Source organism: Mustela lutreola, chromosome 3 (genome assembly GCF_030435805.1).
Source record: "Mustela lutreola isolate mMusLut2 chromosome 3, mMusLut2.pri, whole genome shotgun sequence".
Taxonomy (NCBI): Eukaryota; Metazoa; Chordata; class Mammalia; order Carnivora; family Mustelidae; genus Mustela; species Mustela lutreola.
In genome coordinates, this window is record NC_081292.1 from 98620893 (window position 1) to 98646417 (window position 25525).

Sequence of the window (25525 nt, forward strand, 5' to 3'; positions counted from 1 at the left end):
TGGAAGGGGAGGTGAATCATGTGAGACTATGGACTCTGAAAAACAATCTGAGGGTTTTGAAGGGGCCGGGGGTGGGAGGTCCGGGTACCAGGTGGTGGGTATAATAGAGGTCACGCATTGCATGGAGCACTGGGTGTGGTGCAAAAATAATGAATACTTATGCTGAAAATAAAAATTAAATTTAAAAAAAAGAAAATATTTTCTCTCTTTCCTGAAGCTCCTTGTTAGTTTTGTTGATTTTTACCTTCTCTCTGCAGAAGTTTTTTACCTTGAGGAAGTCTGATTGTTCATTTTTACTTTTGTTTTCCTTGTATCCAGTAATCTACATAATAGAAATTGCTATGTCCAAAGTCAAAGAGGGTGCTGCTTATGTTCTCCTCTAGGATTTTGATGGATTCCTGTCTCACATTTGCATCTTCCATTGATTTTAAATTAATTTTGTGTAAGGTGTAAGACTGTGGTCCAGTTTCATTTTTCTGCTTGTCTTTGTCCTATTTTCCAACAACATTCATAGAATAGACTGTCTTTTTCCATTAAATACTCTTTCCCACTTTGCAAAACTAATTGACCATAGAGTAGAGGGTCCATTTATGGGTTCTCTACTCTATTCCATTGATATATGGGTCTGTTTTTGTGCCAGTACCATACTGTCTGTGCGATTATAGTTTTGTAATAGAACTTGAAATTTGTAATTGTGATGCCTCCAGTTTTATTTTTATTTTTCAGGACTGTTTTGGCCACTTGGGTCTCCTGTGGTTCCATTCAAATTTTAGAATGTTGTTTTTTTTCCTAGTTCTGTGAAAAGTGCTGGTGATGTTGTGATAGGGATTGCATTAATTGTGTAGATTTCCTTGAGTAGTATAGACATTTTATTATTTATTTATTTATATATTTTTGGAAGAAGATTTTTTTTTGCATTTATTTATTTTCAGCATATCAGTAGCATTATTTTTTCACCACACCCAGTGCTCCATGCAATCCGTGCCCTCTATAATACCCACCATCTGGTACCCCGACCTCCCACCCCCCCGCCACTTCAAACCCCTCAGATTGTTTTTCAGAAATTTTAAAAATGGTTGTGCTTCTAATCAATAAGCATGAAATGCTTTTCCATTTCTTTCTATCCTCTTCAATTTCGTTCATATTTATTCTAAGTTTCAGAGTACAGATATTTTACCTCTCTGGTTGTGTTTATTTCTAGGTATCTTATAGTTTGGGATGCAGTTGCAAATGGATTCCATTTCTTTATTCCTTTTTCTGCTGCTTCTTTATTGGTATATAGAAATGCAACAGATTTCCATATATTGACTTTATATCCTGCCACTTTGCTGAATTCTTGTATTAGTTCTAGCAATTTTTTCAGTGGAGTTTTTTGAGTTTTCAACATAGAGTATCATACCTTCAGCAAAGAGTGAAAGTTTGACTTCTTCCTTGCTGATTTGGATACCTTTTATTTCTTTTTGTTACCTGATTGCTGAGGCTAAGAATTCTATTACTATGTTATATAGTAATGGTAAGAGTAGACATCTTCATCCTGATCCTGATCATACGGGATAAACTCTCAATTTTTCTCCAGAAAAACGGAGAGGTTTTCCCCATTGAGGATGACATTACAGTAGGTCTTTCATATATGGCATTTATGATGTTGGGGTATGTCTCATCTCTCCTGACTTTATTGAGATTTTTTATCAAGAATGAATGCTATATTTTGTCAAATACCTTTATGATATATCATGTTGATTGATTTGTAAATATCAAAGCACCCCTGCAGCCCAGAAATAAATCCCACTTTATTATGGTGAATCATTCTTTTAATGTACTGTTAGACTTGATTTGCCAGTATCTTATTTAGAATTGTTGCATCCATTTTCATCAGGGATCTTGGCCTGTAAGTCTTCTTTTGAGTGAGGTCTTTATCTGGTTTTGGAATCAAGATAATGGCGGCCTTGTAGAAGGAGTTTGGAATTTTCCTTTCCATTTCTACTTTTTGGAACATTTTGAGAAAAATAGGTATTAACTCTTCTTTAAATAGCTGGTAGAATCCCCCTAGGAAACCATTTGGCTCTGGATTTGTTGAGAGATTTTTTTGATTACTGATTCAGTATCTTCATTGGTTATGGTTCAGCTCAGTTTTTCTATTTCTTCCCATTTAAGTATTGATGATGGTGTGTTTCTAGTTATTTGTCCTTTTCTTCCAGATTGTTGGCAGATAATTATTCATAATATTCTTTTTCAACTGTTTGTATTTCTGTGGTGTTGATTGTTATCTTTCCTCTTTCTTTCATGATTTTATTAATTTGATTCCTTTCTCTCTCTCTTTTTTGATAAATCTGGCTAGGAGATTATCAATTTTATTAATTCTTTCAAAGAACCAGCTCTTAATTTCACTTATCTGTTATACTATTTATATTTGTTTGTTTGTTTTTATATTACCTATTTCTGCTCTACTTCTTATTTCCCTTCTTCTGCTGGCTTCAGGCTTTATTGGCTGTTCCTTTTCTTGGTCATTTAGGTATAAGGTTAGGTTGTGTATTTGAGACTTTTCTTGGTTCTGGAGGTAGGCCTGTATTGCAATATAATTTCCTCTTAGGGCTGTATCCTTTGGTGAATCTCAAAAGTTTTAGACTGTCATGTTTTCATTTTCATTGTTTCCAAGTTTTTAATTTTTTCTTTAATTTTTCTTTAATTTTTTCTTTAATTTTTCTTTAATTTTTTCTTTAATTTCCTGGTTAACCCATTCCTTCTTTGTAGGATGTTCTTTAAACTCCATATATTTCTGGTCTCTCCAAATCTTTTTCTCGTACTTGAATTTAGGTTGCATATATTGTGGTCTGAAAATATGCATGGTATAATATCCATCTTTTTTGTACTTACTGTGGACTGATTTGTGACCCAGTATGTGATCTATTCTGGAGAACGTTCTGTGTGCACTAGGATAGAATGTGTATTCTGCTGCTTTAGGAAGAACTGTTCTGAATATATCTGTCAAACTTATCCAGTCTAGTGTGTCATTCAAAGCCATTGTTTCCTTGTTGATTTTCTGCTTAGATGATCTATCCATTGCTATTGGTGGAGTGTTAAGTCTCCTAAAATTATTGTATTATTATCAATGAGTTTCTTTATGTTTGTTATTAATTGATATGTGTATGTGTGTGTGCATATATATATATATATTACTCCCAAGTTGGGGGCATAAGTATTTACAATTGTTAGATCTTCTTGGTGGATAGGCCCCTTAATCATGATATAATGCTCTTCTTCATGTCTTAATACTGTCTTCATTTTAAAATGTAGTTTGTCTGATATAAGTAGGCTTTTTCTACAATCATTCACCCGACAGATGATGCTTCATCCAGTCACTTTCAATCTTCAGATGTCTTTAGGTCCAAAATGAGTCTCTTGTAGGCAGCATATAAATGGGTCTTCTTGTTTTGTTTTGTTTTGTTTTGTTGTTTTCCATTCTGATACCCAATATCTTTTGGTTGGAGCATTTTGTCCATTCATATTCAGAGTTATTACTGAAAAGTATAAATTTAGTGCCCTTGTGTTACCTGTAGAGTTGGTGTTTCTGGTAATGTTTTCTGGTCCTTTCCAACCTCTGTTGCACTGGCGTCTTTTTCCCCCACTCAAAGAGTCCCCCTTACTATTTCTTGCAGAGCTGGTTTAGACGGCATGAACTCTTTTAGTTTCTGTTTGTCTGAGAAACTCTTAATCTCTCCTTCTATTCTGAAAGAGAGCCTTGCTGTATAAAGTATTCTTGGTTGCATATTTTTTCCCATTTACCATGTTGAATATATCCTGCCATTCGCTTGTGGCTTGTCATGTTTCTGTAGACCTATCTGCTGTGAAACTGGTTTGTCTTCCCAGTAGACAGCATAGGATTTTTATTTGCCTCTTGCTGCTTTCAGGATTCTTTCCTTGTCTGTGTATTTTGTGACTTTGTCTATAATATGCCTTGGCAATGGCCAGCTTTTGTTAAATTAATGGGATTTCTCTGTGTTTCTTGGATTTTGAACATGGAGGTCCATCTCTCCTTAAAGGTAACCAAAGAACTGCAAGCCAAAGGAGGAGGGAAAGCTAAAGGGATCCATGCATGCTAGGAAGCAAACATCTTCCACCAGTAAGGAGAGGGGTGGCTTTTCATGAAGTGACAGGTGAACAGCTGCTAGAAAGCCCACATCTTGATAGAGAGTCTATTTCTACTTATTCATGTGGCTCTAGTCTGGTGTCTTTAGGTCACTTGCTTGAAGATTTCAAGTTATCAGAATGTCACCCAGCCCTCCACAGGGATGGGTCCCTGTGAAGGTCTGAAGAGTTCAACACAGCTGGGAGTAGCTGTCCCCAGTACCCCTTGGGATATGTTAACTCCATGGGGTGGGGCACATGGGGGACAACCACCCTGGACTAGTCCTAGAGGAAGATGCATCAAGGCTGTGCCTCCCCCTTCCTGCAAAGCTATCCAGGCTTCACACAGCTTTGCTTCTCTGGCCACCTTGAGAAGCTGCCTATTGGGCCTCTGACCTACCCTGGCTCCATGTTCTTAGGTGGCCTCACCTCTGGATTTGGCTCAAATGCCAGCTTCCTGCCCTCCTTCCCTGCTTCCAGGCTCTGACTGTCCTGGGGGGGTGACACCCAAAGAAAAGTCACCAGGGTAGCCTGGATTTCAAAAGCCTTCACCAAGAATGCCTTGTTCTAGGCAAGCTTTCTGCAGACAGGCTGAGGGGAGGATGCCAGGAGACAGGATGCCAGGCCCAGAGAATTTATCAGCTTATCCCAGAAGGTCAGGAACTCTAGCCCCTGGGCCAGGTTTTCAGCAAAATGTTCCTGGGACAGAATGTTGCATGTAGTTAGGCTGTGGCAACACTGGGCTGCACCTGGCCTTTCCCTCATGCCACCCAGAGACAAAGCTTTCTGGAGTGCAGGACAGTATCTATAGGTCTCAAGGTATCCACTGAGTTCAGGTGTGGCTCCAGTCCTCCAAACGTGCTAAGCCTTTATCACCTTCCTGACCCTGGACCATCTCTAGTCTCCAAGCTTGTATCCTCATCTAATTTCTACCCCTCCAGGCCCCTCCTGTCACCTCTCTCATAGATCTAGAACAAGGGTCAACAAGCTAAATCAAGCTCACCACTTGTTTTATATATATTTTTTATAATTTTATATTTTTTAGAATTTTATATATATTTTATAAATAATTTTTTACTGAAACAGGTCATAATCACTCATTTGTGTATCATTTATGGCTGCCTTTGGGCTACAACAGCATAATTAAACATGGCACTATTAGTTTGAAATGCTCTCAGGAGCCTCCTGGTATAATCTGAAACTGATTCCTGTACTCAGAGGGCAGGGAGAGACCAAAGAAAGAGACAGGCTACTCCAAGATGATAGATGGCAGGTTTTTCCTTACTTGTTTGTTTGTTTTAAGACTTCTATTAATGGATGCTTGCTGTTTGTTGACATTTTTATTTTTAAAAATCAAGTTGTGAATATTTATTACAAATTAAAAATGAGTTTCTTAAAAATCTCAACTTGACCAGACATGAGACAACTAAAAACCTTTAAATGTGTACTGAGAAAAACCAAGCTTTAAAACCAACCAACCAACAAACAAACACGTTTGTCATTACCAAAAAGAGACCTCTTTAGGTAAAAATAATAAAAATCCTATGCTGCACAGATAATGCAGACAGTTCTGTTTATCTTGTCAATGGACAAAAAGCAAGCACTTAAGGTGTTCAGCTTCAATCTTTTGTTTATTTCTTATTGCTGGAATTTCATCTTTATTTCTTTGTGTTGGATGACTAAACTAGATGATGGCAGAGATGGTAAGCCAGCATTTACTCAGCCCCACCCTGCTCAGCCTCAAGAATGGATGAATTCTCAGCTAGTGGATCGGTTGCTTTTGTCTCTTTTCCATCTTATGGTTTAGGGGTTTCTGGGCATCTGCCTCAGTAATTGAAGTTGCAGTTGTACTGACCTCATCTTGATTTTCTTGGGTCTCATCTTCATTTTTCCTTATCTTCCTCACTGCCGTTCTCTCTACACTGTCTTTGGTGAGGAGTACCCCTGTGGGATTGTGGCCTATAACCCTAATACATATTCTGTCTCAGTGATCTACCTTGTTCTGCACCCTGGTTGTCAGCACCTTCCATCACTTCTCCCTGCTCAGGAGTATTGTAATATTGTGGTTGATGCCCATAGGGTCTCTGCATATTGTAAGGTAGGAACCATCACCTGCAGTAGGGCTAGCGCTTTTGGGCCTGGCTTTCAAGAGCACTTTCCAACCCCACTCTTGTGATAATTATGCTGGGAATTGCATGGAGGACCCCTGAGATGTGGATAGTGTCTATAATGGTTAAGGTCCACTGCATACTTACTGTCTTGCACTGGAACTTTACCAGAGCCTGTCACATTGCTGCCTCTGCACCCTTTTATCTTTCAAGGACATCAAACTCCACAGTCTCTCCATCTCCTGCACTGCAAAGGTACTTCCTGGGGTTACTCTTCTTTTTGGCAGTATGGTGTACAAATACATCTTCCTTGGTGTCATTTCTATTGATGAAACCATATCCATTTCTTATATTGAACCATTTTACTGTCTCAAAACCTTCGTTGCAAAGACTTTCTTGTCCCAGCCTCAAGGTGCCAAAAATGTGGGGCCACTCAGGCCACCGCTCTCCATGGAGCTGCTGGTGGTGTCGGCAGCACTGAGGGTGGAGTGGTGGGTGGCTGCTGGATCTCAGCCTTGCTGCTCATGGTTGCAGTGATAGTGACTCAGACAGGCTGTGGCAACTGCAGCTCCTCTCAGTGTGTGATGGTTAGCTAGGCCCATGGCAACTGTGAGGTTACTCAGGGCTCTCTGAGGTCCACTCTCCACTCCCACTACCAATAAAACTTGGTAGGGAGCAGTTTTAATAAGCAAAGGGAAGTTACTTACAAGTTTTTTCTTGGATGGAAGCAAAATTAATGGATTCCTGCCTCTACTCACCAAATCTTAAAAGTTAACAAAGTGATTTACCTGGATTCAGACCAGTATACCATATAGGTGTTCTCAATAGCACATCATTACCTTAAGCCTGTGTTCTTGGAGCAGCCTCTGGGAGCAGGAACAGCAAATACAACCCATGTTCCAAGGACAAAGGAGAGTAAGAAGTCTCTGAGAGTCCTGGTCTAGATCTCAAGTCAATCAGAAATCATGTCCATCCCATGACATTCCACAACAGGCACTACCTGTGACAGAGATAATGTAGCCCAAAAATCCTAAAGTGTACTCTCTTGCCCTTTACAGAAGTTTGTCAACCCCCAATTTCACCACACAGATTCTCCCTCAACCACTCCCAGCATCTCCCAATTAACATAAGGTTAGTGGCTCAGAATTAGGCCTTCTGAATTCTGACCATTTCTCTACCACTCTCTGCAGAAATTTTCCCTTCTTATCCTGCACTTGAGATTGTCTAGGTCTGCACTTTGCAGGAACAATTTATTTAATGTTACACATTGGTTGTATGGTCTACAAACACATGTGTGACCAGGTTATGAATGTGCATGGTTCTTTCTATACAGTGCTGAAGATATCCTTGAATAAGTCAGCATCTTTATTCAGCTCCTCATCTAATCCACACATAATAAGAAAATGGAAGGATTCCCTTGGAAATTATTGTCTGGGGGAGAAATCAATTATTTACAACTCCTATTTGGTTAAGTAATCATTCTTAATGCCTAGAGAGGTTTCCTCACAGGGCTCATACTAATGCAATAACATAAAATATCATGTCCACAGCACCTGCTTTGACATATGGAGGGGAAGTGCCCATTATACAGACCTCGTCCAAGTCTGAGCTTGAAAAACAATTGTATCCCACCTTCTTGCTCTTCCCTGACACAAGAAAGGACATGCCCCCTGCCCCATGGTAGATGCCCCACAGTCATGACCTAGAAGAAGAAGACATTGGAAGCAATGCTGAACAGAGTCAAACAGCAACAACCACCGTCAACACCAACATATAACATACGCAAAGTAAGTATGGTTGCAAGGCACTAAGACTGTGGGTTTGTTTGTTATTCAGTGAAGCTGACTAATAGAGATAGAATTATCTGGATTTTCCAGGGTCCTTCTTACCTAAAACAACTTTAATCTTTTGATGACCTCAACTTTTATGCTAACATCTCCAAAATGTATTCCTGACCTCCAAAACTATTGTCTGCCTACCAGTTGTCTTCCTAGCAAGTTTTAGAGGCATCCTGATCACAATAATCCAAAAACAAACACATCCTCTTTCCTAAGATACTGTTTTCTTTACCTAGTATTCCTGTGGCAGCTTGAATCGCATCTATTTAAGCTGGAACCACATTTCCCAGATCACTGACCCCGTGTAGTTCCAGGGTAGCATAATTACAGAAGTAATTACATTTGTGGAAGATTTAAAAGGTATAGCTAACGCAGCAGCCATTGTGCATTATGTGCTCCAAAGGTTGATGGTACAAGGCCAGCTTCTCTTCCAAGTTGCTAGTACAAGTCAAATACTGGGGCCCTGAGAACTCAACCAGGAACATGCAGCAGGTATGGGGTCAAAGTAGGGAGGCAATCCTGTTTGTGTAGGCAGAACTGTAGGCACAGGAACAATGCTTATGAGGCACACTGAGTCAGACATGGGCATGCCTGCTTCAAGGGGCAGAAGAAGGTGAGGCCTGTGATCAAGGTCATTCCAGAGCAAAAGGTGAGCACAGAGAACTTAATGGTAAAACTGAGGAAAAGTACTCTCAGAACACAAAACAGGTCAGATGGTGAGCCACACAGACTGCAGAGCTGGGGGTAGTGTGTTGTGCTGGGTGGTGACAGGCTGAGTCTCAGGTGGGCTTTCCTCAAGGACACTGGATGATCTTGTCCCAATACATCACCTCCCTGGTTCTTTGGATTTCCCCATGTGTAATGAGGGAAGTGGGACAAATTATAGTTCTCTCAAGTCCTTTTAAGTTTTGGCTTAAACAATATAATTTTATGTTTTTGCATTTTTTAAAAGGAAATTAATTTTCTTCTGTGTTTTGTTTTCCTTCTACTGCCCTCCTTTCCACCACAACCCTGTATTCAGAATTATGCAAACTGCATTTGCCACCCAAGGTGAAGCTGATTAAAATGCTAAACAAAACCTTAAGAGAGTGTCTGCCACCATTTCATCTTCCTTAACACTAGTGAGCAAGCATCAGTCCTCATGCAGAGCTTCCTGTTCAGATCCCAAGCACATGCAATCATTAACAGGGATTAATAGGCACAGGAAAAATCATGTTTAAAGGTACATGGTGAGCATTAAAATCACTGATTGGTAGAATGATTCTGAGAGTCTTATTGAGACATAGCCTCCCTTTCCCTTTCCTTTACCCCCCACAACCACACAAACTTTTATTAGCATAACTTTAAATTTCTAGTACTCACTTCAGTGGCTAAAAATTTAATAAAAAGCACCCCCAGAGGGCTTTCTCAAAAATCTTCTTTATTTTATATGAGATGGTTTGAATTATAGTAAGAAAAATCCCAGCTGCAGAAAAGAATCAGCAATTCGACAATATTTGTCTCTAAGAATCCAATCAAAATGACACACACACACACACACCAAAAAAAAAAAAAAAAAAAAGATACAAAAAATATGCAGTTGACTCTTAGCAGCGTTTGTTCTTGAACCATCTTCTTCTTGGATTCTGTGCCATTTTCTGAAATCTGTCTTTCTATACCTCCCATTTCCCAAGCTGCTTCTCAGCCTCCTCTATACTCACTCCCTGGGCTCTGACTACAGAGGTCTGAACTATACAAGATGTCATCCTGTTCCCCCCACTTCTCCTTCTAGATGCCTTGCCTTGATAAACACCAATCACAGACACCATCTATATGCCAGAAACTCATCCATTTATGTGCCCAGTACTAACTTCATCTGTGACCTCCATATCAACTTTGATCATACCCTACCTTGAACTCTCTTCTTTGGTATTTCAAAAGTACAGCAAACTTGGTAGGTCCAGCTGATATCATCTTGTTCCTCATACCAGCTAAGTTCTTCTCCAGTGTCCCCATCGCAGTGGAGCCTCCATCAATTCAATCACACAAGCCAAAACCTAAGAACATCTATAATTGTCCCTCTCCTTCCTCATCCCATGACCAGGCCATCAGTGAGTCAGTAGATATTGACTTCTAAATCAGATAGATATATAGTTGATAGGTAGAAGATGATAGATGATAGACAGATAGATACACAATCTTTCAATACACATTCTGAAAAATACATATATTAGATTTTATCCCATATAAGTAGTGAAAATACATCAATTTTAAATATATATAAATATATACATGACACAAATTTAGTCACAAAATTTGGTCATGTATAAAGCCAAAAAATAATGTCAAATAATTCCCTAAAACAGAAATCATATGAACCAAAATCATTAGCCATGATGCAGTAGAATTTAATATGGACTTCAAAAGGTTAGACCTCAAAAAAAATCTATTAACTCTAAGATTTTTAAATATATTTCTCAGGGGCACCTGCATACCTCAGTCAGCTGAGCATCTTACTCTTGATTTTGGCTTAGGTCATGATCTCAGGATCCTAGGATGGATCCCCATGTTGGGCTCTTCACTCAGTGGGGAGTCTGCTTGTCTCCCTCTCCCTCTGCCCCTTCCTCTGCTCACGTGCTCTCTCTCTCTCTCTTTCTCAAATAAATAAATAAATCTTTTTTTTTCCTTATGGAATTGGGCATGCTTTACCATGCAATATTCTTTTATTTTTTAATTTTTTTTAAAATTTATTTTCAGAGTAACAGTATTCATTGTTTTTGTACCACACCCAGTGCTCCATGCAATCCGTGCCCTCTCTAATACCCACCACCTGGTTCCCCCAACTTCCCACTCCCCGCCACTTCAAACCCCTCAGATTATTTTTCAGAGTCCATAGTCTCTCATGATTCACCTCCCCTTCCAATTTCCCTCAATTCCTTTCTCCTCTCCATCTCCACATGTCCTCCATGCTATTTGTTATGCTCTACAAATAAGTGAAACCATATGATAATTGACTCTCTCTGCTTGACTTATTTCACTCAGCATAATCTCTTCCAGTCCCGTCCATGTTGCTACAAAAGTTGGGTATTTCTGATGGAGGCATAATATTCCATAGTGTATATGGACCACATCTTTCTTATCCATTTGTCCGTTGAAGGGCATCTTGGTTCTTTCCACAGTTTGGCGACCGTGGCCATTGCTGCTATAAACATTGGGGTACAGATGGTCCTTCTTTTCACTAGATCTGTATCTTTGCAGTAAATACCCAATAGTGCAATTGCAGGGTCATAGGGAAGCTCTATTTTTAATTTCTTGAGGAATAATAATAATATAATAATAATAAGTGGCTACACCATAAATAAATCTTTTTAAAAAATAATATATTTGGGGGGGACAAGATGGTGGAGAAGTAGGAGGAGGCGTCTTTTCAACCTGTACCCCAAAGTGAGCTGATTACCTACCAAAGAACTCCGATCACCCATGAAATCAGCCTGAGATCAGAATTATACACATATGGATCTCTACAGGGGCAGAAGACACCAGTGGGCAGGTAAAGCAGAGTGGGAACCACGGACTGATATCAGAAGATAAACAAAAGGGGGAGGGAGCCACCAGAGGCGACCGGTTGGAAAGTAATACCCCAATACAGCAAGAGTGCCCTGCGTCTGGGGACTAGCATTAATTTGGAGAGTGGTTGAAAACACTCCAAAAGAACAAAGGATCGCAGGGGGAAATTGCGGGAATCGGGGTGGCTAGGGACAGGGGCTTAAGTCCCGGGTCCCAGGACAGCCTCCCCTGGTGCTGAGGCAGAGAGAGTGTGGGGAGAAACCAGCTCTTGGTCCCTAAGCCGCCAACATGGCTAAGAACGCATAGGGTCCATTTCCTGTGAGGGGATGGGAGCCACGCTGGATGACAGAACATGCGAGCCCTGCTATAGAGCCTGAGATACTCCCCTGAGAGAGGTGCAAAGGCCCAGCCAGCGCCCTTTGATACACGTCATTGTTTCAGAGCCTAAAACGCTGGCACCAAACTCTCCCCCCAGAGAGGTGCACAGAAGGCCCAGCCTGGTGCTTTCAGACCTGAGACCCATTCTCAGAGCGTGAGACCCGCGCGCGACCCACAGCCTCCCCTGAAATTGGTGCACACAAGCCAGGCACTCTTAGCCCCAGAAAGACCAGGCACTCCCAGCCCGGGCCAGCGGGAAAATCTCAGTGAGCAATTGCTGCTTGGAACCTCTCTGGTGGTCTGGAGCTTTCCAGAAAGCCGCCACTGCCTTGGCTTTGGGTACAAGCAAAAGATCCTGCGTCCCTAGGGACCGTGACTTGGAACCTGCTCTGCCAGTGGCCAAGGGGGAACTTAATTTAGGCTCTGCAGCCAGACTGAGGCTTCTCTCTGAGAAGGAGATCAGGATGTGACTGATCTACAAAAACTACAAAAACCATCAAAAGTGGTCAAAGTGAGAGAAAAAAAAAGTGAACAAACATAAAAACCGCCAGAGAACAAAAGCTTAAAAAATCCAGTTTCATCAGAGCCCACCCCCTTGAGGGGGGCAGGAGGATTTAACTCAGGGAACATCATTGACTGAAAACCCACGTGGCAGGCCCCTCCCACAGAAAACAAACCAAGAAAGAAAAAAAAAAAAAGAGGAAAAAAAAAAGACTACAAGAGAACAACCACTACTTCATAGGAAAACTTTTATTTTTCACTCTTTCCCACTTTTCTGGGTCATTTTTTTTTATATATAGATTTTTTTAACCTATTTACCATCACAGCGAGCTGTACAGTACATCAAATTCCATAATAACTTTCTAACCTGAACTTTTTGATACATACACCTATGTTTTTCTTTTGCATTTCTATTTTTTGAATTCCTTTTCTATAATTTTAGTTTAGTTTAGTCTAGTTTATTCCTTTTTATTTTTTATCTTCTAATATTCATATAGAGTTAAACTTCAAAGTAATCCCCTTTCCCCAATCAATACTACCCCTATAGGTAAACCAATTTTTAATCCCCCTTTATCTTAGGAAAGTTGAGTCCTTTAACAAAGATATCAAGATACATCCAGGAAGAATCAAAACAACCTTTTTCGAAACACTGAGAATTTATAAGAAATCTACCATCTTCTTCTTCCACCAGTGTTTCTGTGTTTTTGTGTTCGTCCTGAGTATATAAATCTTACACTTGGGGTTCTTTTTGATGAGGTTCTTCCTTTATTTACATATATCTAATTTTTCTCTTGTCATATATTGTATCAGACCTTTTGTTTGTCTGTTTTTGTTTGTCTACTTCATAAATCTTATCTTGAGGCCCATTTGGGCCAAAACTTCTCTTTCATCTTCCCTTCCTTTCCTGTCTCACTCTCTCTTTCTCTTTGTTTTTCTTTTTTTTTTCTTTTTCTTTCTTTTGTCTCTCATTTGGGTGGGGAATCCTGATTGCTCAGAAGTGTTCCAGGGTGCGCCTTGACTGCACCACAGTTGATACATCCAGCTACAGCTACACTGTTCAGTCATATCCCACCAAAATGACTAGGAGGAGGAATGCTCAAGAGAAGAAAAATACAGAGAATGGACCTTCTGCAACAGAGGTAACGGCTATCAACATAGACAATATGTCAGAAAGGGAATTCAGGCTAACAATTATCCAGGCAATAGCTAAGTTGGAGAAAGCCATGGATGACCAAACAGAATTGATTAGGGCAGAGCTGAAAGCGACAAATGGATGTGCACAATGTTAGGGCGGAGCTTAAAGCTACCAGGGAGGAGGTTCACAATGCTCTCAATGAGTTCCAATCTAATCTAAACTCTCTCAAAGCTAGGGTAACTGAGAAAGAAAATAGAATTAGTGATCTGGAGGACAAATAGATAGAGGGAAAGGATCAGGAGGAAGCATGGAAAAAACAGCTTAGAAACCATGAAAACAGAATCAGGGAAATAAATGATGCCATGAAGTGTTCCAATGTCAGAATTATTGGAATCCCTGAAGAGGAGGAAAAAGAAAGAAGTCTAGAATATATAGTGGAACAAGTCCTTCATGAAAATTTTCCCAATCTCACGAATGGAACCAGCGTTCATGTACTAGAGGCTGAACAGTGTCCACCCAAGACATTCCAAAGAAACATCAGAACACCTGATAGTCAAATTGAGGAATTATAATTGTAGGTAAAATCTCTTGAAAGCCACAAGGGCAAAGAGGCTCCTTACCTACAAAGGAAAGCCCATCAGAATAACATCAGACCTGTACACAGAGACCTGGCAAGTCAGAAAAGGTTGCCAAGATATATTCAGGGCACTAAATGAGACGAACATGAAGCCAAGAATACTTTATCCAGCAAGACTGAGATTCAATGGATGGAGAGATAAAGAGTTTCCAAGACCGGCAAGGCTTAATATATGTGCTGCCGAAGCGAGCACCGGCAAGGCTTAAAAGACTATGAAACCACCAAGCTGACACTGCAGGATATATGAAGGGGCGTTCTATAAACTCGATGTCAATAAAAACGTATCTATCAATTATCACCCTCAATATGAATGGCCTAAATGCACCCATAAAACAGCACAGGGTTGCAGATTGGAAAAAACAACAGGACCCATCCATATGTTGTCTACAAGAGACCCATTTTGAACCTGAAGATACACCCAGATTGAAAGTGAAGGGATGGAGAAGCATTTCTCATGACAATGGACCTCAAAAGAAGGCTGGGGTAGCGATTCTCATATCAGATAAATTAGATTTTAAACTAAAGTCTTTAGTCAGAGATACAGAAGGACATTACATAATCCTTAAAGGGACTATCCACCAAGATGATCTAACAATTGTAAATATCTATGCCCCCAATATGGGAGCAGCTAATTACTTAAGAAAACTGTTAATCAAGATAAAGAATCATATTGAAATGAATACACTAATCGTAGGAGATCTTAACACACCTCTCAGAAATAGACAGATCATTGAAGCAGAAAATCAATAAAGAAACAAGAGCATTGAATGACACATTGGACCAGATGGACCTCATAGATATATACAGAACATTCCACCCTAAAACAACACAATATTCATTCTTCTCAAGTGCACATGGAACCTTCTCAAGAATAGACCACATACTGGGTGACAAATGAGGACTCAACTGATACCAAAACACTGAGACTATTTCCTGCAAATTTTCAGATCACAATGCTTTGAAACTGGAGCTCAATCACAAGGAAAAGTTCAGAAGGAACTCAAACACCAGAAAGCTAAAGGCCACCTTGCTTAAGAATACTTGGATCAACCAGGAGATCAAAGAACTGAAACAATTCATGGAAACCAATGAGAATGAAGACACTTCGGTCCAAAATCTATGGGATAAGCAAAGGCGGTCCTGAGGGGGAAATACATAGCTATCCAAGCCTCCCTCAAAAATTTGAAAAGTCCAGAACACAACAGCTATCTCTACACCTTAAAGAACTGGAGAATCAACAACAAATCAAAACAACTCCACACAGAAGAAGGGAAATCATCAAGATTAGAGCTGAGATGGATGAGGTAGAAACCAGAGATCCAGTAGAACGTATCAATGAAACTAGAAGCTGGTTTTTTGAAAGAATCAATAAGATTGATAAACCATTGGCCACGCTAATCCAAAAGAAAATAGAGAAAGCCCAAAATCATAAAATTATGAATGAAAAGGGAGAGATCACAGTGAACACCAAGGAAGTAGAAACAATCTTAAGAAGATATTATCAACAGTTATATGCCAATAAGCTTAGCAACCTAGATGAAATGATGCATTCCTGGAAAACTATAAGCTCCCAAATCTGAACCAGGAAGAAATCGACAACCTGAATAGACCGATATCTAGTAACGAGATTGAAGCAGTGATCAAAAACCTCCCAAAAACAGAGCCCAGGACCTGACGGATTCCCTGGGGAATTCTACCAAACTTTCAAAGAAGAAATAACACTTCTTCTCCTGAAGCTGTTTCAAAAAATTAAACCAGAAGGAAAACTTCCAGACTCTTTCTATGAAGCCAGCATTACCCTGATCCCCAAACCCGGCAAAGACCCTACCAAAAAGGAGAATTTCAGACCAATATCACTGATGAATATGGATGCTAAGATTCTCAACAAGATTCTAGCCAACAGGATCCAACAGCACATTAAAAAGATTATCCACCATGATCAGGTAGGATTCATCCCTGGGCTACAAGGATGGTTCAACATTCGCAAATCAATCAATGTGATAGAACAAATTAATAAGAGAAGAGAGAAGAACCACATGGTCCTCTCAATTGATGCAGAAAAAGCATTTGACAAAATCCAGCATCCGTTCCTGATTAAAATGCTTCAAAGTATAGGGATAGAGGGAACATTCCGGAACTTTTTCAAATCTATCTATGAAAGACCCACAGCAAATATCATCCTCAGTGAGAAAAAGCTTGCACCCTTCCCATTGAGATCAGGAACACAACAAGGATGCCCACTCTCACCACTCTTGTTCAATATAGTATTAGAAGTCCTAGCCACAGAAATCAGACAACAAAGAGAAATAAAAGGTATCTAAATTGGCAATGAAGAAGTCAAACTCTCTCTATTCACAGATGACATGATTCTTCATATGGAAAATCCAAAAGACTCCACCCCCAAACTACTAGAACTCATGCAACAATTCAGCAACGTGGCAGGATACAAAGTCAATGTGCAGAAATCAGTGGCTTTCTTATACACTACAATGAAAATACAGAAATAAAATTAGAGAATCAATTCCATTTACTATAGCACCAATAACCATAAGATACCTGACAATAAACCTAACCAAAGAGATGAAGTATCTGTACTTAAGGAACTACAGAACACTCATGAAAGAAATTGAAGAAGACACAAAAAGATGGAAGACCATTCCATGCTCTTGGATCAGAAGAATAAACATTGTTAAAATGTTTATACTGCCTAGAGAAATCTATAATTTTATTGCCATTCCAATCAAAATTCCACCGGTATTCTTCAAAGAGCTGGAGCAAATGATCCAAAAATTTGTATGGAATCATAAGATACCCCGAATCACTAAGGAAATGTTGAAAAACAAAAATAAAACTGGAGGCATCACGTTTCCTGATTTCAAGCTTTATTACAAAGCTGTGATCACCAGGACAGCATGGTACTGGCATAAAAACAGACACATAGACCATTGGAACAGAGTAGAAAGCCCAGATATGGACCCTCAACTCTATGGTCAATTACTCTTTGACAAAACAGGAAAAAATATACAGTGGAAAAAAGACAGTGTCTTCAGTAAATGGTGCTGGTTAAACTAAACAGCTATATGTAGAAGAATGAAACTCGACCATTCTCTTACACTGTACACAAAGATCAACTCAAAATAGATAAAAGACCTCAACGTGAGACAGGAATCCATCAAAATCCTAGAGGAGAACATAGGCAGTAATCTCTTTGATATCAGCCACAGCAACTTCTTTCAAGATATGTCTCCAAAAGCATAGAAAACAAAAGCAAAAATGAACTTCTGGGACTCCATCAAAATCAAAAGCTTCTGCACGGCAAAGGAAACAGTCAACAAAACAAAGAGGCAACCCACGGAATGGGAGAAGATATTTGCAAATGACAGTACAGACAAAAGGTTGATATCCAGGATCTATAATGAACTCCTCAAACTCAACACACACAAAACAGGCAATCATATCAAAAAATGGGCAGAAGATATGGACAGACACTTCTCCAATGAAGACATACAAATGGCTATCAGACACATGAAAAAATGTTCATCATCACTAGCCATCAGGGAGATTCAAATAAAAACCACATTGAGATATCACCTTACACCAATTATAATGGCCAAAATCAACAAGACAGGAATCAACATGTGTTGGAGGGGATGTGGAGAAAGAGGAACCCTCTTCTACTGTTGGTGGGAATGCATATAACTGTTGAAGCAGTTATGGCTGTAAGTTGGTGCAGCCTCTTTGGAGAACTGTGTAGAGATTCCTCAAGAAATTAAAAATAGAACTTCCCTATGACCCTGCAATTGCAGTCCTGGGCATTTACCCCAAAGATACAGATGTCATGAAAAGAAGGGCCATCTGTACCCCAATGTTTATAGCAGCAATGGCCACGGTCGCCAAACTGTGGAAAGAACCAAGATGCCCTTCAACAGATGAATGGATAAGGAAGATTTGGTCCATATACACAATGGAGTATTATGCCTCCATCAGAAAGGATGAATACCAACTTTTGTAGCAACATGGACGGGACTTGAAGAGATTATGCTGAGTGAAACAAGTAAGGCAGAAAGAGTCAATTATCATATGGTTTCACTTATTTCTGGAGCATAACAAATAGCATGGAGCACATGGGGAGTTAGAGAGAAGGGAGTTGGGATAAATTGGAAGGGGAGGTGAACCATGAGAGACTATGGACTCTGAAAAACAATCTGAGGGGTTTGAAGTGGCAGGGGGGTGGGAGGTCCGGGTACCAGGTGGTGGGTATAATAGAGGGCACAGATTGCATGGAGCACTGGGTGTGGTGAAAAAATAATGAATACTGGCATGCTGAAAATAAATTAATTAATTTAATAAAATAATAATAATAATATATTTTTCAATAGTTCTCAGGCTAAAAAGAAATCAAAACTGAAATTTATTTATTTTTTATTATATTATTTTAGTCACCATACAGTACGTCATTAGTTTTTGATGTAGTGTTCCAAGACTCATTGTTTATGTATAACACCCAGTGCTCCATGCTATTTAGAGGAATAACAACATAGGACTCTAAACAGAACAGAAAGATATAATCAAAGAGGCTCTCAGAGGAAGATTAATTGCCATGATTATTCATTATTAGAGGTGAGAAATATCAGAGATCAGTGAATCAAGTTTTTCATGCAAGAATGTAGATTTAAAAAAAAAATAACAAAATAAAGTCAAGTATAACACAAGATATACACCTATGCCTGATCCTAAAATTACAGAAGGGAGTACATGATAACTCCAACCAAACAGTGCCAATTTACCAAGGAATACAAATGTAAAGACCATAAAATAGGCATAAATCAAGTCTAACAATTACCAACTGTCATCTCTGAAATGCAAAGATAATTAAACTTACATGTTGTCTCTTCCTATATTTCCGAGGTAGAGCTCAGAATTATAGTGCAGATGCATGACTCAGACCAACTGCCAGAGCTGAGTTTGGAAGTGAGCATTGATTGCAAGACTGCCCCACTCAGGAAGTAAGGAGAAAAATGAAATTCACAAAGTATTTCTCCAAGGGGGAGAAATTAGAATGAATTCATTGGTGCCATTAGGTGATCAACCAGCCACCTCAGGAAAAGAGACATCTTTGTTTCTCAGTTTTCCTGATATCTTCCTCATCATTGTACTTCAGAGGCGTCAGTGATAGGAAGGCTGACCTAAGCAGGTATCTGTGTACCTTTGCTGCATGTCAGAACACCTGATATGTCATGTGACCTGCCAAGTGTAACCTTCAAATGCCCACAGCCATTGTCATACATCAGACACATAACCTGGAGGGAGAACTATGTTCAGAGTCACCACAGCTGGTCTTTAACCCTCTCTCTGTCTTTTCTTAGACACTTTTTCTTGATGCTTAGTGGCTTCACACTGCTCTTAGTTACCAGTCCCCAATGCCCAACTCCACCCAAGCCTGCCATACCATGCAGGCTAATTATGACCAAACGGTGGGGACAGGAATGAGTAAAGCCTAAGAACCTGATGTGCAGGACAGGGGACTACCTCTCCAGGTTTTCAGATAGCCAAACAGAAACTGGAAATAATTTATCTTAAGGAAAGAATCAGATCACACATTTACCTGCCAGGACAATAGGTACCAGAACAAAGGAAAGGAAGGGCTTGTCCTGAGACTTCCTACTACTTATAATGCTTCAGCATAGGCCCTGAGAGCAGGACTGGGCCCGAGAAGGAAAGAATGTGTGAATTTGGCATCTCATTGCTATCCAGATATGGAGGAATCCAGCAATAATCAGCTTCAGTGCCTCTGGGTACAGCAAGCTTGGAGATGGTGGGCCCTTCGGGGTAGGGGAAGGGACATCCCTCCCTGTTAGGAACTGGCTGGTCAGGACAGACATCACAGCAACAGTGCTTTTGGCAGGAGCAATAGCAAAGTTATCATGACCCCTAGTATTGCCAAGGGAAGAGGACATTGCCACCCAGCCAAAGCAGCAAGAAAAGAAGTGGTAGCCCCAGAAGAGCTGAGAGAAACAGTTCATGACATTGATGATATGTTCCTGGGATTTCCAGAACTGTCTAGGTCTAAATTGTCATAGTTTGGGTCTCGACTGAGTCAGGAAGATACAGATTCCTGACTTGATGGCTGCTCTATATTTAAATACAATATTTGTGTGGGTTTTTCTTTTTTCTTTTTTCTTTCTTTTTTTTTAACATTTAGTTCCAAAAGCTCCAGAGCCCAGTGTCTTCATCGTGGGGGCTCAACAAAATCTTGCACAATAGACAAATAATGAACACAAAGGTGACCTTAATGAGACTTTAATTTCCTTATTTCTGGTGTTCATCATTAGATAAAGAGCCTGAGCCTTCTTTCTTTCTCATTAGATGCTTGGTGGGGATTATTAACATTTTTGGGGTAAGGAAAGTGAGGCTTAAAGCATTCCAAGGTTTACTTAAGGCCACTCAGCTAGTGACTGTGGAAGGAATTCATACCAAAGTCTGTGTGGATAAACATATCTGGCTGTTGTAAATAATGTGGCAATAAACATAGGGCTGCATATATCCTTTCAAATTAGTATTTTTGCTTTCTTTGGGTAAATACTCAGTAGTGGAAATACAGCATCAAATAACATTTTTATTTTTAATGTTTTAAGGAACCTTCATACTGTTTTCCATAGTTGCTCTACCAATTTATATTCTCACTAACAGTACACCAGGGTTCCTTTTTCTCCACACCTTTGCCAACACTTGTTATTTCTTATCTCTTTGATACTAATTATTCTGACAGGTGTGAGGTGATATCTCATTGTGGTTTTCATTTACATTTCCTTCATTAGTGATGTTAATTATTTTTTCATGTGTCTATTGGTCATCAATAGATGAATAAATAAAGATGTGATATCCATATAACAGAATATTACTCCACCATAAGAAGGATGAAATCTTGCTATTTGCAACAACAGGTATGGACCTAGAGGGTATTATGCTAAGTGAAATTAGTCACACAGAAAGATGAATTCCATAAGATTTCAATAGTATGTAGAATCTAAAAAATAAAACAAAGGAACAAGAAAACAGACTCTTAAATACAGAGAACAAACTGGCTGTTACCAGAAGGAAGCTGGCAGGGTGGGGGGATGTACAAAATAGGTGAAGAGGATTAAGATGTACAAACTTCCAACAATGAAATAAACAAGTCTCAAGATGAAAAGTAGAGCACAGGAATATGGTAAAAAATATTATATTAAAGTTGTATGGTAACACTCACCATAGTGAGCATGGAAGAATGTATAGAATTGTCATATCACTGTGTCGTACACCTGAAACTAATATAACATTGTATGTCAACTATACTTCAATTAAAAACAAACAAAAAAGTTTCCTGGCCAAATCTAGACACCTGATCTCCACCCCCATGGAGAAAATGTGCCCCTAGCTAATCCTCAAGAAAGCTGCTCTGCATTGTGCATGTTTAGAAATGCCATATGGGAGGGTTACATTGCATGTTAACAGGTCAGGGCTTAGAAAAATCCTAAAAAAAGGAAACCTCTTAAATATTTCCCAAAGTTTTTAGAACAGCAACTAATTTTCTTTTTCTGCAACCCCCACTAATAGCAAGGGAAAACTATGTGGAAATGTCCTTTAGTGAAACTAGCTTACCTTGAGATATTAATGGCTAATAGTTTATCTTCCCAGCCTGGGGATTTAACATTTCAACTGCCCTCCAGAAAGCCAGAAATTCTTTATTGTGGGAAGTGAAATCAACCAGCTGGCAGGAAGACACAACTGTTTTTGGATAAATGTTCCTTCAAACCAGCATCTGTCTACAAGGAAGTCCTGGCAGTCTGTCCTTGACAGTGGGAGAGCTGGAGTGATATGGACCTCCAATGTAGAGAGGGGCAGAGCCTGCGCAGAGACTCAGGTCAGATTTAGGGATCTTGAGGTGCCTGGATGGTTTGGTAGGTTAAGCCTCTGCCTTTGGCTCAAGTCAGGGTCTCAGGGTCCTGGGATCAAGCTCTGCATTGGGCTCTCTGCTCAGCAGGGAGCCTGTTTCACCCTCTCTCTCTGCCTGCCTCTCTGCCTGCTTGTGATCTCTGTCTCTCTCTCTCTCTCTTTCTCTCTCTCTCTGAATAAATAAATAAAATCTTTTTTAAAAAAATATTTGGGAAACTTCACCCCATCCCTTACATCATGCTTTAGCCAAGTCTTAACACATCTGGAGCTCAGATTCTCCATAGGTAAAGAGAGAAATTCTCCACTCCTTGTTAACACCCACAAACATGCTAGTGAGTAAATATTTATTAAGCTTCTATTTGTAGAAACTATGGAGGCTCAAGGAGCATCAGCCTAGGAGAGAAGAGGAAGATGCAGTATATCCTAAAGGACAATGAAAGACAGATGGTGTGGGAACCAGGCAGAATGCCAGGTGTTGTCAGAGGCCTTACCTTGAAACAGGTTGCACCACTGTCTGCCTGAATGCAACTCTTGGTTGGTAGCTAGTCAAAAGAGGACAGATTTCAAGGCTGGGAGAGGCTGAGGTCAGGGGCAGAATTGGGGGTACCCAAACTTCAGTTCTGAGAGACTTCTAGTCAAAGTTGTACAGCTTCCATAGTCAGGAAGATCTAATCTTAGATATAAGTCATCATATTGGTAGACAAAATGAAGACATCGATCCCATATAGGAAAAAAAAAAAAAAGCAAACATAATGAAGAAAGAAAACTCTCATACTGGCAAGATGTAGCACATGATAGATCACATTTGTGTTTTTGGAGTACAGCTTCAACATGGAGCCCAGCCATTTCATTGAGCTGTGTACTATATTATACACAGAATATATTTATATTCCTTACTCCCCATCTTCTCTGGGCTAATAATTTCTTATGTGAAATAGTCCTAGTCTCAGCACATTCTTCCTTGCTTCTCAAGAATGCCTCTCTAGAGTAGTAGAGTTAATGTACACAAGAGCTTGAAAACTTAGTTCTATTTCCAAAACACTAAAAGATATATCCACTGACAATTCCTTTTTCTTAACAACAGGTCAAAATGTTGACTAGTGTAGAAAATTAGCATTATAGAACAAAAAGTACTATATACTTGGGGTAAGAGGAGGCCAGCTTCTCCAAATGTATTTCCTTCTCTATATAGTTGGATTCATATTTCCTGCCCCTTCTACCCATGTAGTTCCTACAGGATACCACATGCCCTCTCTCATTTTTAAACCATCACACATGGGGAAAGTGACTTCTACTATTATCTAAACATACAAAAAATAAACAAATAAGTGAAACCATATGATAATTGACTCTCTCTGCCTGACTTACTTCACTCAGCATAATCTCCTCCAGTCCCATCCATGTTGATATAAAAGTTGGGTATTCATCCTTTCTGATGGAGACATAATACTCCATAGTGTATATGGACCACATCTTCCTTATCCATTCGTCTGTTGAACAGCATCTTGGTTCTTTCCACAGTTTGTCGACCATGGCCATTGTTGCTCTAAACATTGGGGTACAGAAGGCTCTTCTTTTCACTACATCTATATCTTTGAGATAAATACCCAGTAGTGCAATTGCAGGGTCATAAGGAAGCTCTATTTTTAATGTCTTGAAAAATCAGCACACTGTTCTCAAAAGTGGCTGCACCAACTTGCATTCCCCTCAACAGTGTAAGAGGGTTCTCCTTCCTCCTTATCCTCTCCAACACACGTTGTTTATTGCCTTGTTAATTTTGGCCATTCTAACTGGTGTAAAGTGGTATCTCAATGTGGTTTTGATTTGAATCTCCCTGATGGCTAGTGATGATGAACATTTTTTCATGTGTCTGTTAGCCATTTGTATGTGTTCATTGGAGAAGTGTCTGTTCATATCTTCTGCCCATTTTTTGATATGATTGTCTGTTTTGTGTGTGCTGAGTTTGAGGAGTTATTTATAGATCTTGGATATCAACCTTTTGTCTGTACTGTCATTTGCAAATATCTTCTGAAATTCCGTGGGTTGCCTCTTTGTTTTGTTGACTGTTTCCTTTGCTGTGCAGTTTTTGATCTTGATGAAGTCCCAAAAATTCATTTTTGTTTTTCTTTCCTTTGCCTTTAGAGACATATCTTGAAAGAAGTTGCTGTGGCTGTGTGAGAGACTGTGGACTCTGAGGAACTAACTGAGGGTTTTGGAGGGGTTGGGGGAGTGGGATATTGGGTGAGCCTGGTGGTGGGTATTGTGGAGGGCATTTATTACATGGGGCATTGGGTGTGGTGCATAAACAATGAATTCTGGAACATTGAAAAGAAATTAAAAAATAAAAATTTAAAAATAGAACAGCATAATAAAAAATAAATAAAAATAAACACATACGTGAACCTGTTTGTGTTAATGGTACATTGTATTATTTTCATTAAGTAAATTAAATCAAGTAACTATTAAGAATTAAACACCTGTACTGTAGAAAGGCCTGGGAATGAATTGGGATGGAGGATATAAGTGAAGAGTTTGATTGTGGTGGTGAAGATGAAGACAGAGATTAAGCAGAAGATGAGACCCCAAAGTGGTGCTAAAGCAGCAGGTGTCTGTCACCCTGTGGAAGCCTTGTGCCTTCTCCTTCAGTCCCACAGAGGAAACCCCTCCTCTTCCTAGTAGCTCATGGCTGTCCTCACCCACATGTGGCCACAGAGCCCATTTCTTCTCCCATTTCAGGGCAATGCCTTTGAGTTCCCCTCTCTGGTTCCCCAGCCTCTCCTTCTCTGCTTAATCATCCTGATCAGCAAACAAATATTCTTTGGGTTCTCTTATGAAAAGCAAACCACTCTTACCAGATACTTCTACATTTATCTTATTTTTTTCTTGAACAAAACTTTTCAAACAAATTATCCATACTCTCTGTCTCTCCTTCCTCCCTCACACTGGCTCTTCAACTTCTCTATCTGAGCATGAGGTCCAGTGATTTGCTCTTTTATGTCTGTACTGACATCTCACAACGACCAACATGACATCCTCCTTAAGTTCTCTCTTCCCGTGGCTGCTATGAGACCATCTTATCTGTTTCCCTTCCCCTGTCTCTGACTTCTTCCTCAGCCTCATCTTGTATGCACTGTCCCTTTTCCCAAAATTCCCCCTTCTCACTCTTCCGACCACCTCAGGGTCATTGCTCATGAAGGTCTCTCTGCCCACAGTACAGCTTTTTACATCCCTCAAGACTCAACACATGGAGCTCTTCCCTGACCCCACATCCTAGAGCAGTCCTTGCCCCCATTTCTGCTCATATTACCCACTTATGTTCACC

The 25525-nt window shown here is 39.8% G+C and overlaps 1 pseudogene; it reads right to left on the bottom strand.

The window, feature by feature from the left end:
• Nucleotides 1–5840: 5840 nt before the first annotated feature.
• On the bottom strand, nt 5841–6774 carry LOC131828078 (Y-box-binding protein 1-like; annotated as a pseudogene).
• Nucleotides 6775–25525: the final 18751 nt, after the last annotated feature.